General features: G+C 43.8%; 1 protein-coding gene across 1 annotated transcript in view; it reads right to left on the bottom strand.

The window, feature by feature from the left end:
- The window catches only part of ME2 (malic enzyme 2), a 47,269-nt gene extending 38,315 nt beyond the window's left edge, over window positions 1-8,954 (bottom strand). The window contains exon 1 of the mRNA XM_035100715.2: window positions 8,808-8,954. The gene's annotated coding sequence lies outside the window, so the exon portion shown is untranslated. The remainder of the gene's footprint in view (window positions 1-8,807) is intronic.
- Between the last annotated feature and the right edge of the window lie 4,371 nt (window positions 8,955-13,325).

The following is a 13,325-nucleotide window of genomic DNA, read 5'->3' on the forward strand; positions in this document are numbered from 1 at the left end:
GTTGAGTCAAGTGTGCCAAATGCCAGCTGGGAAAAACAAGGATGTCATAGAATCATAGAGTTGGAAGAGACCACAAAGGCCATCCAGTCCAACCCCCTGCCAAGCAGGAAACACCATCAAAGCATTCTTGACATATGCCTGTCAAGCCTTTGCTTAAAGACCTCCAAAGAAGGAGACTCCACCACACTCCTTGGTAGCAAATTCCACTGCCGAACAGCTCTTACTTGTCTTGCCGTGGTTTCAGACTTAGGGCTTGTCCAGAAAGCCCAAGAGATTTCCCCCCACTTGTCCTGTGCTGTCTACGCATGGGTCCAAGTAATTTTTCATTTGTCACACAGTTTACTCTTAGAAAACCTGCTATTTACTGCTGAAACGGAACAAGCTGCAATCTGCAGAAAAGAACAGCGGGTTTTTGCCGGGGGGGGGGGGGAAGCAGTGGGACAAGCAGAAGTGGGGGGCGACCACTGAACTTATCACTAATGTCACTTACTCCACACAAAGCACTGGCCCAGCTTTCCTGGGGGAGGAATCCTCAGCAAACAGGTAAGTTTGGGAGGCAAGTTGAAAAGCCACAGCAGCTGCTTGCAGCCTGCAACCGTCGGCTCAGACAAGGAGGAAATCAGAAAGATGGGGACTTGGCAAGCCACGGATGCAGGGGGAAGCGATGATTTGAAAAGTGATACAGCTGTGATTGAATCTCCTTCAATGTTTTTATTTTGGGGAAGTGGGGTGTAAGTGCGATTGTGGCAATCCCAGGATGCAGAAGGGAGCCATGGTGCTGGGACAGAGGGAATCATAGAGTTGGAAAAGACCCCAAAAGTCATCTAGGAATATCAGCTAAGCATCCACGACAGGATGGCCATTGAACCTCTGCTGAAAAACCTCCAACGAAGGGGAGTCCACCACCTCCTGAGAGACCATTCCACTGTCAAACAGCTCCTGCTGTCAGAAAGTTGTTCCTGATGATTAGTTGGAATCTCCTTCCTTGTAACTTGAAGCCACTGGATCAACTCCTACCCTCCAGAGCAGGAGAAAACAAGCTTGCTCCATCTTTCATGGGACAGCCCTTGAGATACCGTATATTCCGGCGTATAAGACGACTGGGCGTATAAGACGACCCCCCAACTTTCCCAGTTAAAATATAGGGTTTGGGATATACTCGCCGGATAGGAAATACAACCCGGCGTATAAGACGACCCCCCCCCCGACTTTTGAGAAGATTTTCCTGGGTTAAAAAGTAGTCTTATACCAGGAATATATGGTATTTGAAGATGGCTATCATATCTCCTCTCAGCCTCCTCTTTTCCCGGCTAAACATGCTCAACTCCTTCAACCACTCCTCTTAAAGCTTGGTTTCCAAACCGTTAATCATCTTGGTCGCCCTCCTCTGCACATGTTCCAGCTTGTCTATATCCTCCTTAAATTGTGGTGCCCAGAATTGTACACAGTATTCCAGGTGTGGTCTGACCAAGGAAGTTAACCTCCTGTGTTGTTTTTCTGATCCCAACCACCCCTCTCACTATTTTGCACATTTTGAACTGCAATATTCTAGAAGAAGAAGAAGAAGAAGAAGAAGAAGAAGAAGAAGAAGAAGAAGAAGAAGAAGAAGAAGAAGAAGAAGAAGAAGAGGAAGAGGAGGAGGAGGAGGAGGAGGAGGAGGAGGAGGAGGAGGAGGAGGAGGAGGAGGAGGAATGGCATACACAATGCTTTATTTGAGATTCCTGCTTTGCAGGGGGTTGGACTAGATGACTATGACTCTCGGGGTCCCTTCCAACTCTACAATTCTATGATTGCAGTGGGGCAAGGCAGGGGAGGGTTTTACTGGGGAAACTCCCCAGAGGAAAATGGTTAACCACATCTCCACCTACCCTTTAAAAAAAGAAGCAGTATGTTGGATCTCCATCTTCCCAACATCTTGTCCCCTTGCAGGGAACCAGGCAGAGGGCCTTCTCGGTAGTGGCACCCGCCCTTTGAAACGCCCTCCCATCAGATGTCAAGGAAATAAACAACTACCTGACTTTTAGAAGACATCTGAAGGCAGCCCTGTTTAGGGAAGTTTTTAAAGTTTGGTGTTTTAAATATTCTGTTGGGAGCCACTCAGAGTGGTTGGGGATGTCCAGATGGGTGAGATAATAATTATAATTATAATTACTATTATTATCCAGAATACTAACTTCAGTGCCAACCTTGTTGCTGGCATTCTCCGTCATGTTGAAGGATGGAGGGGGAAGAGATGCACCAGACACAGAGATATTTAATTACAGCCCTGATCTGAAAAACATGTAGAAGCAACATGTGCAAATGAGAGTATGGTTCTTTCTTATTCCATCAGTATTTGGAGAAGGAAGGGAAAGAGTTCCATCACAAGGCAGCAACATTCCCACGGGGCTGTTATTGTACGGCAGGGGAAAACACTGACAGGCTCCAATGGGCAAAGCTTTTCTTCTTTTTGCAAAAGAAAAAGACTTGAAACCCCTCTCTTACGCCTTGTATTATTATAGCAAGCCCACTGCCTGTAATGAAAATTAATGCAATTTGCCCTTCTCTCCACACACCAAAAAGCAAATCACATCTACCCGTAATGCCTACCGCCCCCACCGCCGAAGTCACAAAAATCATGCTGGGAAATAGTTCAGCACATGCTGATATTAAAAGATAAATAAAATGGGATTGTATAGATCAAAGATTGGATTACTTTAAATAATTCGGAAATCCTGGATCTGGAGGGTTGGAACAACCGGTCGCCCAGTAATCTTGATGGCTGAGTGGGGAACTGCTCCCTGGGATGCTAGTTTTACTTAGAGTAAACCCATAGGTTGCAACGTAGGTGAATTAATTTCAACGGGATTACTCCAAGCAAGGCTTGCTTGAATACAACCCCAGGTCCGCTAGGTCAGAGGTGGACATCCTACAGCAACCATCCCCAAACTCAGCCCTCCAGATGTTTTGGGACTACAACTCCCACCATCCAGGGATGATGGGAGTTGTAGGCCCAAAACATCTGGAGGGCCGAGTTTGGGGGTGCCTGTCCTACAGCTCCCTGCCTGATTTTATGTAGAAAATTTATCACACCCATTTTTTCCCTTGACTGATGTGATTTCCGTTCAGTCAGACCAGGGGCACCAATGACTTTCCCCCTCCTAATTGCATTACCCATCTCGACTTCACACAGCCAATAATTTGGGGTATTTAGAAGCCGGCATTTCTCTGAGTCATGGGTGATTGCTGGTTTCCGAGGGGAAACCTCTTATCAGAAGGGCAGTTGGCCAGTTCAAACTAATCGTTAGCACTCTACAAAGGTGCTTATCTAGGAGCAAATGTTTTCCATCAGTGGGATGCAGTGTACACTGGTGTTGAGTTTCAACCTGTTTTTTGGTTTATTGTTAGTTTTAGCTTCTCCAAATTATTGTTGTTAATTCTTGTTCTGTTCTTATTTTATCTGCAACCCGCCTAGAGTCCCTGTCAGGGGGAAGCCAGGGCATAACTAAATATATTCTATTTTTGTAATAATATTTCTTATTGATAAAATCATTGTTTTATATTTTCTGTAAACCACTTACTGGTTTATTTTTATTTTTTTACAATCAGTGTATAAATTCCATGAAGTAAATAAATATTAGAGCCAGCTGATGCATTTACATTATTCGTCCCCAGCCAGCCCCTAACACTCAGGGGGAGTTAATATTTAAAAAATTTCAAAAAAGAAAATGAAGGGGGGGGGGGATGTTACACTGCAGTAGCCACATCATCTTGGAATGTACATTTCTTCTGAATTTTTTTTAAAGTTATTCAAAAGCAGCCAAAGCAATGCTTACACCAAACATGGGGGAGAGTGGACGGCTCAAGGATGTACAGGTGAAACTCAGAAAATTAGAATATCATCAAAAAGTGCATTTATTTCAGTAATGCAACTTATTATTATTATTATTATTATTATTATTATTATTATTATTACAAATGCTTTCTTTTGGAAATTCCACGGTAATAAAACAAATAGTTACAAAAATACAAAAATACCGGTAAACAAAAATAAACATCGCTATTACATTTCATTAATTACATTCCATTTATAATTGACCCGCCTAATGATAAACAATTACAATTACAACAAATAAAGGCTTGACATATCTTGCTTTGCATGTCATGCATCTATCTCATACTGTATTGGTTTCACCTTTTAAATTGCGTTACTGAAATAAATGCACTTTTCAACGATATTCTGAGTTTGATCTGTAAATTATTTTTCTGAGCTTGGTTAGTTCCTACACACATTCACAAATGCCCTCCATCAAGACAAGCGAGAAGCAAATTCCAGCCAGGCAAAAACACTCCAGGAGGGTGCGAAGTCAGACCAGCGAAAAGCATGGGCTGGGAAGCGGGTGTGCAATGGGGAGAGAAGTTTGAGTGCTGGGCTAGAAACTGGAAGACCAGGGTTCAAATCCCCACTCAGCCATGAAGTTCACTGGGTGAGCTTCAGCCTAGCCTACCTCACAGGGTTTCTGTTAGGAGGATAAAATGGGGAGGGGAGAGGAGAATGCACACCCCCTAAACATATAAATAGAATAAGCAGAGAGGGAGCATTCCATTGGGCCTCAGCAGAAGGAAAGAAGGAAAGCAACAGGACATCGCCTAGACTTGGGCGCATCCTGCTCATGGATAAAGCAGAGGTGTCTGCTTTTATTTTCAATTAGCTGGCCCTGCACGCGTTGTTGTGCGTTAGTCTGTCAAATGGAGGTAATGGCCCCCCTTCAGATCCCCCTAAGTCTCAGAGTCCCCCTGTTTTACAGGATCTCATAGCGGAGGCGGGGTTTGTGGGTGTGGGCTAGACTCCATGGGGAGGGAGGAGGAGATGGAGGAGGAGCTGTGGGAATAACGCCACTTGAGGGCGCTGTTTTAGTTTGTGGAAAAGCAGGTTTTTACCTGCACAGGTATGAGATCTGAGCAATCCGAGGTTGTGCAAACACTCAGGTAGTAGCATGGACCGTTGTGTCCAAATTCCAGGACAACCGGTCAAGCGGTTTCGGAGAAAAGTGGAGCCCACAGTTTCACCTTTTTTACATTATATATATATATATATATATATATATATACACACACACACACACACACACACACACACACACACATATACATACATACATACATACTGTAGATGGAAAGGGGGCACTTCCAGCACCAGAACTATTAGGGGGAAAGGGCTTCACTAAGAGGATACTCCTCCATGCAAATCCTTCCTTGCATATAGAAACCTAGCATGTCAGCATACTGAACTCCCTGCATTCTGAAAACTAGGAGATAGGGGAGCCTTTCTCCCTGACATGCTAGCTTTCTATGGGGAGGATTATGTTCTGTTTTAAAAAAGATCACATGGGCCTCCAATCTGCAGTCCAAAGTAATAAAGAGCAGAGACCTTGTACAGGATTAGACCTCATCCAAAGGCATGAGGACCATTAAAAAGAAGGACTTTATGCTCCTTAGAACGAGCAAGATGAATCACAGTACTAAGCGTTCTCTCTTTTTGTGGAAATAGCCAGACCTTTTTATAAGCTTGAGACAGAACAGGCCATGCTAGATTGGCTCACCACTTTAGCAGAGATAAAACAGGCTATAATTCATTAAGCTGGGCAAGTTCCAGGTACAAATTGATCGACGCATTATGGCTCTGCTTCAAACACACAGAGACACTCCCTCTGCATATTACGGTAGATTTCAGAATCAGTTAAATCTTCACATTTTTTTTGTCCCGCAGCAAAAAAGTGAAGACATTTACGTTAGATGTTACAGACATATTAAAGCAATTATCTTGCTCAAGATGGCTACATCAAAATATATATAATATACTGGAGTGCAGTGAGCAACCACGTATTTTCAGGTGGTCTTAAATAATCTACTTTGGACTTCTTGACTTTATAGACAGAGTAGCAAAATTAAAGGTAAAGGTAAAGGGACCCCTAACCATTAGGTCCAGTCGTGACCGACTCTGGGGTTGCGCGCTCATCTCGCATTATTGGCCGAGGGAGCCGGCGTATAGCTTCCAGGTCATGTGGCCAGCATGACAAAGCCGCTTCTGGCAAACCAGCGCAGCACATGGAAACGCCGTTTACCTTCCCGCTGTAGCGGTTCCTATTTATCTACTTGCATTTTGACGTGCTTTCGAACTGCTAGGTTGGCAGGAGCTGGGACCAAGCAACGGGAGCTCACCCCGTCACAGGGATTCGAACCGCCGACCTTCTGATCAGCAAGCCCTAGGCTCAGTGGTTTAACCACAGCGCCACCTGGGAAACACGTTAATGCCCATTTTAATAGCGTGTCTCTAGACCTTTAGTTAAAGCCTCCTAATAGTGTAAATAGTAAAAGAAGGAATACAGTAATTAATTCCTTTGCCTGTGTATGAAATGGAGAGCATCACCGAGACACAGAAAAGAAACTTCGAAGTGGCAAGCAAAACACATCTACAGGCAGCCAGGGAGGAAAGCTTATTCAAACTAGAAGCAAGTTTTAGGTTTGCTCCTTTCAGGGATGCAGGAGTATGTAAGTATGTGATGCAAGTGTCTAAGAAGGGACTCTCTAACATTGTGTCTCTACAGTACTTTATTTCCTGCTAATGGTAGATCTTAGGATTTCATAATGCTAAAAAAAAGAGAACCTACGTCATCCCATGACAAGCAAGCCACACTCCATTCCCAACAACAGGAGAATTTAAAGACCACATATCAAACATATGCATTTCTGTTTTACAAAATGTTGACATGGAACCATTTTCCAGCTGTGTGGAACTCTGCTTTTGTTGTGATACCCAAGGCCCGAAAAACTTAAGATTCATTGCTGCTTTCTTGTGATTAAAGCTCCTAACAGGCCTGCTGCAGTTCTGGTATTGATTTTGACCCTGAAAGGCAGGTTATGCATATTTTAAATAAATGAGCAATAACCTGCAAAGGAAAGTGGAAGACCAGTGTGTCGAGTGGGTGGGGTTTTCAACCTCTCCTCTCGTAACCCTGCTGCTAAAAAGCTGTTTTAATTTGGCCTGAGAAAGAACCTTTGCAGACAATAGTCCTCATGGCTATTCTCTCCCCCCCCCCCCATTGCGCTAATTTTCAGAAACTGAAGAGAAGGCCCTTGTCACTGTGGGTATGCTTGTGTTACGCCCCTCCACCACATAAAATGCAGTAAGATTGACTGGTCCAAGCCCAATACTGTACTACAACACAGAATTTCCCATGCAGCAGTATCTCACAGGGCATTTCAATGGAGTACATAAGCAGGCATCAGAAGCCAAAGCACTCTACATGCAAATATGTGCACATGGCAGGTGGCTCCAGCAAGTGAGCCACTGAGCATATTTCAAGGAACAGATTGAACACTATAGAAAATAACACAGCCACCAGCCCACCTGCTATGGAGAGACATTCCTGTGTTCTGTGTATGTCCCTCCAAACTAAGGAAATGGTTTCATACAACAGAAAGCAAAACTCACTCTGGCTGTCCTGACAGCACAAGTGGTCTTTATTTGCTGCAATTAAAGGTGGAATGGAGAATAATATTCCAGTGAACCACAAGCAAAGAAAGGATCGGGAAAAAAAGAGTCAAGAATTAACCATCAATTAGTTGTTGCTATTTCTGCAGTTTATGTGATAAACTTAGATGGAACATTTCATTATTTCTATTCTGGTCCCCTTTCTATGGCCCATTAGGACGGATTTTTTCTTTCTCTCTTTGCTGCTGCAAGCTCTAAGTGACGTTTTGGCTCTACATATATCAAAGTCACTGCAAAAGAAATCTGCGATCAAAACCCAGATTAGCTGAGTCAAAATGTTTGCTTCCGTGTCTGAAATCTTCACTTCCTGACTTTTACGGTTGAGAAGAGAGAGAGGTTCACTTCAGGCCAAGAGCTGACACACAAAATGGCTTTGCTCTAAGGGCTGGACGTGCAGCAATAAGGATGACTAGTTTTAAAGCTCAACTACCATCAGATTTTACCTTGAAGGCAGAGCTACCCTTCAGGAGAAGTTTCCTTCCCCACACAGCCATGTCTCTTTATTGACAAGTCTTCATTAAAGTGAAGGGTGTTTGTTTGTTTGTTTTTGCAAATATACTCTCACTTGCTTTTATAACACACACACTTCATTTCAGACAGCTTGTTTCTTGCAAAATAAAACCGTAGACACTGTCCCAAGCAGATTGTGCTGTGCCAATGAACCTTGCCAAATACCAGTAAGCAGCCTGCAGGAATGCAAACCGTCCCCACTGTTGGAAGTAATAATTTGCAAACAGAGGAGGACTGCGAAAAAATTAATCGGATATGGATCTGGGGGGGGGGGTGCTCATCCTGCCCAAGTGAAAAATCTGTTTGATCTAATTTCTAAGGGCAAATTATTTTGAGGAGATCACCACCCCCACAGCATGGATGCTTAGCTGTCTACCAAAAGACACAGAATCCTAAATCACTCAACAGAGGGCCTGCGGAGAAGCAGTATTGACCAAGCAAGTTTCAAAATGCCATTGTAAACAGGGTGACCCATCCAGCGGCCGCTGCTATGATGAATTATTATTATTATTATTATTATTACCAGCTTGAGATGCAGTTTAATTATGAATTTGCTCATAGAACGCACACACACACGAAGAGTGTGTGTATATATATATATATATATATGTAAAGCTACATTAAGAGTCTAAAAGACAGGTCCCGGAAGGGAAAGGGACTGAACTGAAAAGCAACCAGGAACCAAATAAAATGAATATAACTACAAAGGGCAACCATAAGAAACGCAGGTTGTAGGTTTTAATAAAAGTGAGAAATAGTTTACCAGGCAAGTGGCTGCCGACACCTTCTGCTCTTTGTCGTAACGCTATGTGATGCTATTCCACCATCTAAGCCCTCTGCCAAGCCCACGATCCTCTCCTCCAGGCCCCGGGAGTGAATGAAGCACGTAAGCCGGAGTCAGGGAGGGACACCCCGAGGGGCGAGTCTTCCCTCGCTGAGCGACATCGCAATCCGACCAATGAAAGGCGCAGGCGAGTAGACAGCCGGGAGCGGCCTCCAGCCAATGGTGCTTCCGCAGCTCGGTCCCCTCCGCTCTCGCCTTGGAACCGCGGAAGGGAGGGGATGGCGGGGGGGCGTGTTTGAATTGTGCTGATAAGCTGGCCGGAGCAGCCAATCAGAGCGCTCTCGTAAGGATAAAGCATCTTCAGAAGGACCACCGGGAGGGGATGCAGAGGAAAACATCTGGCTGGGGAGATGATGGCGGACTTGGGAGGCAAAGAAAGCGACGCGAGGTTGGTGGGTGCGGCTTGGCCAGCCGGCGCTGATTTAAAGGGAAAGGGAGAGTTCGCACGAGCATTTGGCGGCCACCTGAAATTCCTCCACGTGTTGCTGTCTACCTGTAGCCAAGCAATTAAATACATTTTTTTTTGTAGCTGGAACTCACCAGAACTCGGTTCCAGCACCTCTCAGGTGGACACCATTGCCATTATAAGATAACACGGGAGGCTTTCATTTTGAGTCCCGCCACCTCTTTTTCCAAGAAAAATAACACTGATTGTTGATTGATTGCATTTATATACCACCTTTTTCTCCAAGGAGCTCAATATGTTTACACTTCTCATCCTCCTCATTTAATCCCCACAACAACTCTGTGAAGTAAGTAATTTTATTTTTATTACATTTGTCCACCACCCTTCATCCGAGGAAGACAGGACCGTTTACATACAATATAGAATCACAAAGATACATAACATAATGAAAAACAAAACAATAACCCCCTCCACACACACACATAAGACATGTTTATTAAAGTAAGCCGACAAATGTCCAAACCGATAGGCAAATGAGAATGACCATGGTTAAGATACATGTCTGAATGTACCGTAGAAAGGGAGGTTTTTCCTTCCAGCCTTACATGTTTGTACACACCAGAGCTTGGTAAAAAGGGATACCTCTCCAGGTTAATAGGGAGGGCGTAAAGTGTATGACAAAACAAGAGTTGCATAAGAGGCAGCAGCAGAGAGAGATAGCTTGAGACTGAGGCCATATTCACACCATTTAAAGCAGTATGATACCACTTTTAAAGCACTATGATATCACTTTGAAAAGTCATGGCTTCCCCCAAATAATATTGGGAGCTGCTGCAGTTTGTTAAGGGTGCTGAGAATTGCTAGGAGGCCCTTATTTCCTCCACAGATACAATTTCCAGAGTGGCTTAACAATCAATCCTGCGTCACAGTGAAATTTAAGTTGTGTGAGGGACAGGGCTGACTGTCTCGGGAGACAATGGAGGAGTGCGCCTCCGGGGGATGAAGTCAAATTGTTGAAAGGTTGCAGCACCTGCTGTGGATATAGAGACAGATACAGGAGAGACATATTGCATTGCATCTGGGGCAGATGTTGGTGTTCAGTTGTGCTGCTGCAGACACACCATGGTGTTTCTTATCTCTGTACCCAGCAGCCATTCCTCCTCTGGTCTCTGCTATGGCTACATGACGTGACTGTCTGTCTCCAGGCACTGGTGTAGCAACTAGAGGGAATCAGCTTCACAAAAGCTCTCTTATCAGCAGCGATGTGAAGCGGTCGCTTCACTCTGATAGTAGCGTCAACCCTGCTTGCTGTTTTCAAACCCCACTCCCCTTGCAAAACCAAGCTGCTTTTAACCATAACCCCTTTGGGAAACATGGATTGCAGATTGTGGAGCTGTACGGAGAACTGCCAGAAAGCCACACAAGCAACACCAACTACTGGGTTTGTGATGGGAAGCATTTCCATGTAGGAGTTAGTGTGAAATCCATAGGTTGAGCTTCTCACTGTGCATGTGGGCACATGAAAGGAAATGCACAACACATCAAGACACACACACACACCACAGGTTAAAGACTTCCACTTTCTTTATAGACTTCAGCGCAGAATGGAATCTCATTTGATGGTAGGGAATATTACAGATCATGCCTGAAATCTCGGCTGCATCATGTGTCTTCAGACCATGCACTGCACTTTATTGGGGAACATCAGTGGTTTTAGGCAATGTTGTCTTTAAGAAAAGCATACCTACCTGCCATTTCTGATCTTCTAATTGAGGTATCCCAAGAAGCTTACAAAGAAGTCCAGGTTTCTCTGGAAAACCATTTGAAAGCCTTGCTTCATATACCAAAGATATAAATCTCCAAACAGAAGGCATTGTTAAATTTCCTTTATTGTTGTTGGTTACATACTTGAGAAAGTCTTGGCTCGTGGCTGGCTGAAAACAATCATGTGGTAAGTTTAAGAGCGCTCTGTTCTTTTTAAAAGTGGTTTGATAATACTGGAATTTGAAACAGTGTGAACTGATTGTGTACCAGTGGAGATCCAGAGAAAATGATAAAGTACCAAGAAACAGAATGGTATGGGGTTTTTCCTGATCTTTCAATGGCTTCTCTATATTGGACAAACAGGCCAAACCCTACGCCAAAGGATAAATGGACATAAATCTGACATCAGGAACCAGAAGACAGAAAAACCAGTAGGAGAACACTTCAATCTCCCAGGACATTCTATACAAGATCTCAAAGTAGCTGTCTTACTACAAAAGAATTTCAGAAATAGACTGGAAAGAGAAGTTGCTGAATTGCAACTTATCACCAAGCTCAAAACCATGGAGGGACCTGGTTTGAACAGAGATATCGGGTTCTTATCTCATTATACATGATAAGCGATCTTCAGCCATCTCCACCCTTGCTTTTTCATGCAAAACCATTTGCAGTCGTTTCCGGTCATCAACAGCTATCAGTCAGTCAATCACCCATTTCCACCACCCTTCTGAGTGATCCCCCCTCCCCCTCCCCACCCCTCCCCACCCCTTCTCTACATAAGTGCCTGGAAACTTCCATTTCACTGTATCTGAAGAAGTGTGCATGCACACAAAAGCTCATACCAAAATAAAAACTTAGTTGGTCCTTAAGGTGCTACTGAAGGATTTTTTTTATTTTTACTTCGATCCAGACCAACACGGCTACCTACTTGTAACCATTTCAATGGCTTCCTCATCACAATGGCCATTTCAAAGAAACAGAATTATTTTATTAACATTCATATCCACGGTGATAAATTTCAAGATGTATGATGACATTCAGACTGTATGTTTAAAAGGAAATGCATATAAATAATTACTTGTGACTTCTTGTTGTAGCTATTCATGTTGCAATGTATAGCAACATCACGTCTCATGTGATGGGAGTGCATTTTCATCCATCAAATGGGTACAAAAGAGACATTTAAAATTTGACAGTAATACCCAATGTTTGAACATCAGTTTTCCAGGAGCAAACATTTTAAACATTTTAAATGTAAGATCAGTTGCTCAGATCTTGAATCTTAGCAAGAAAGTTTCCGATGCAATGGCAATTACCAGATACTCGTCCCTGGATGGGGCTGTTGACAATATTTCGTTGCTCATGCCAACACCCACTGAGATTAAGAAAGTAAGAAAACCCTGGTGGATCAGGCTGGTGGCTCAACTAGTTCATCATCCTGTTCTCACAGTAGCCAACCAGATATTTGTGGGGAACTTGCAAGCAGGACCCAGGCACAAGAACACTCTCCCCCTGCTGCCGTTTCCTGCAAGTGGCATTCAGAAGCATTGCTGACTATCATTGCTTCTGGGAGTGCTGTGTGGAAAAAGTGCTTCCTTTTTTGCCTTCATTTGTCACCCTGCCTTTCCACCTACGTTGGAACTCAAGGTGTGGTACACAGCCTGCCAATCTAGGAACTGACCAGATCCACTTAGCTTCAACAGGGTGAATCAGGACCATTCTTTGACACAAAAGGAAACATTTTAAAAACTGCTTTTGAAACTTCTGTCTTATAAGGGTTACACCAGTCACCACCATAGGGGGTATGGTTTGGCCACAGTTAAGTGCTTTTAAGTCCCACTGATTTCAAGTGTTTAACTTTCAGCTAGAACATGTGCCTCACCGTGGATACTTTTTCAACTGGTACATTGTTATGTGGGTTGACCATAGGGGATTCTCTGTTTCTCTGTTTCCAATGTGCGCTCATACAGGAACATATGTTCTAGTGATACAGCAGTAGCCAGCTATAAGCAATTGAAAACAAACTCGGTCCACACAAACTGTCTACGCAGGTGAACAGCATAAGATCAGAGACATGAACTCATGTGGAATTGCTTATTTTTCTCAAGCTGGCCGCTGGTGTGGTGTCAGATCCAACGTACAGTGAGGAAAAAAAGCAAAATCTATGCTACAAATTTGGTTAGTAGTCATTCCCCCGGAGCAAGGCGATTCTCAGGGGGCGAAGACAGGAATCTCTAACAAGGAAGTCTCAAAACTCTCAGCAATCT

Source organism: Zootoca vivipara, chromosome 11 (assembly GCF_963506605.1).
Source record: "Zootoca vivipara chromosome 11, rZooViv1.1, whole genome shotgun sequence".
Lineage (NCBI taxonomy): Eukaryota > Metazoa > Chordata > Lepidosauria > Squamata > Lacertidae > Zootoca > Zootoca vivipara.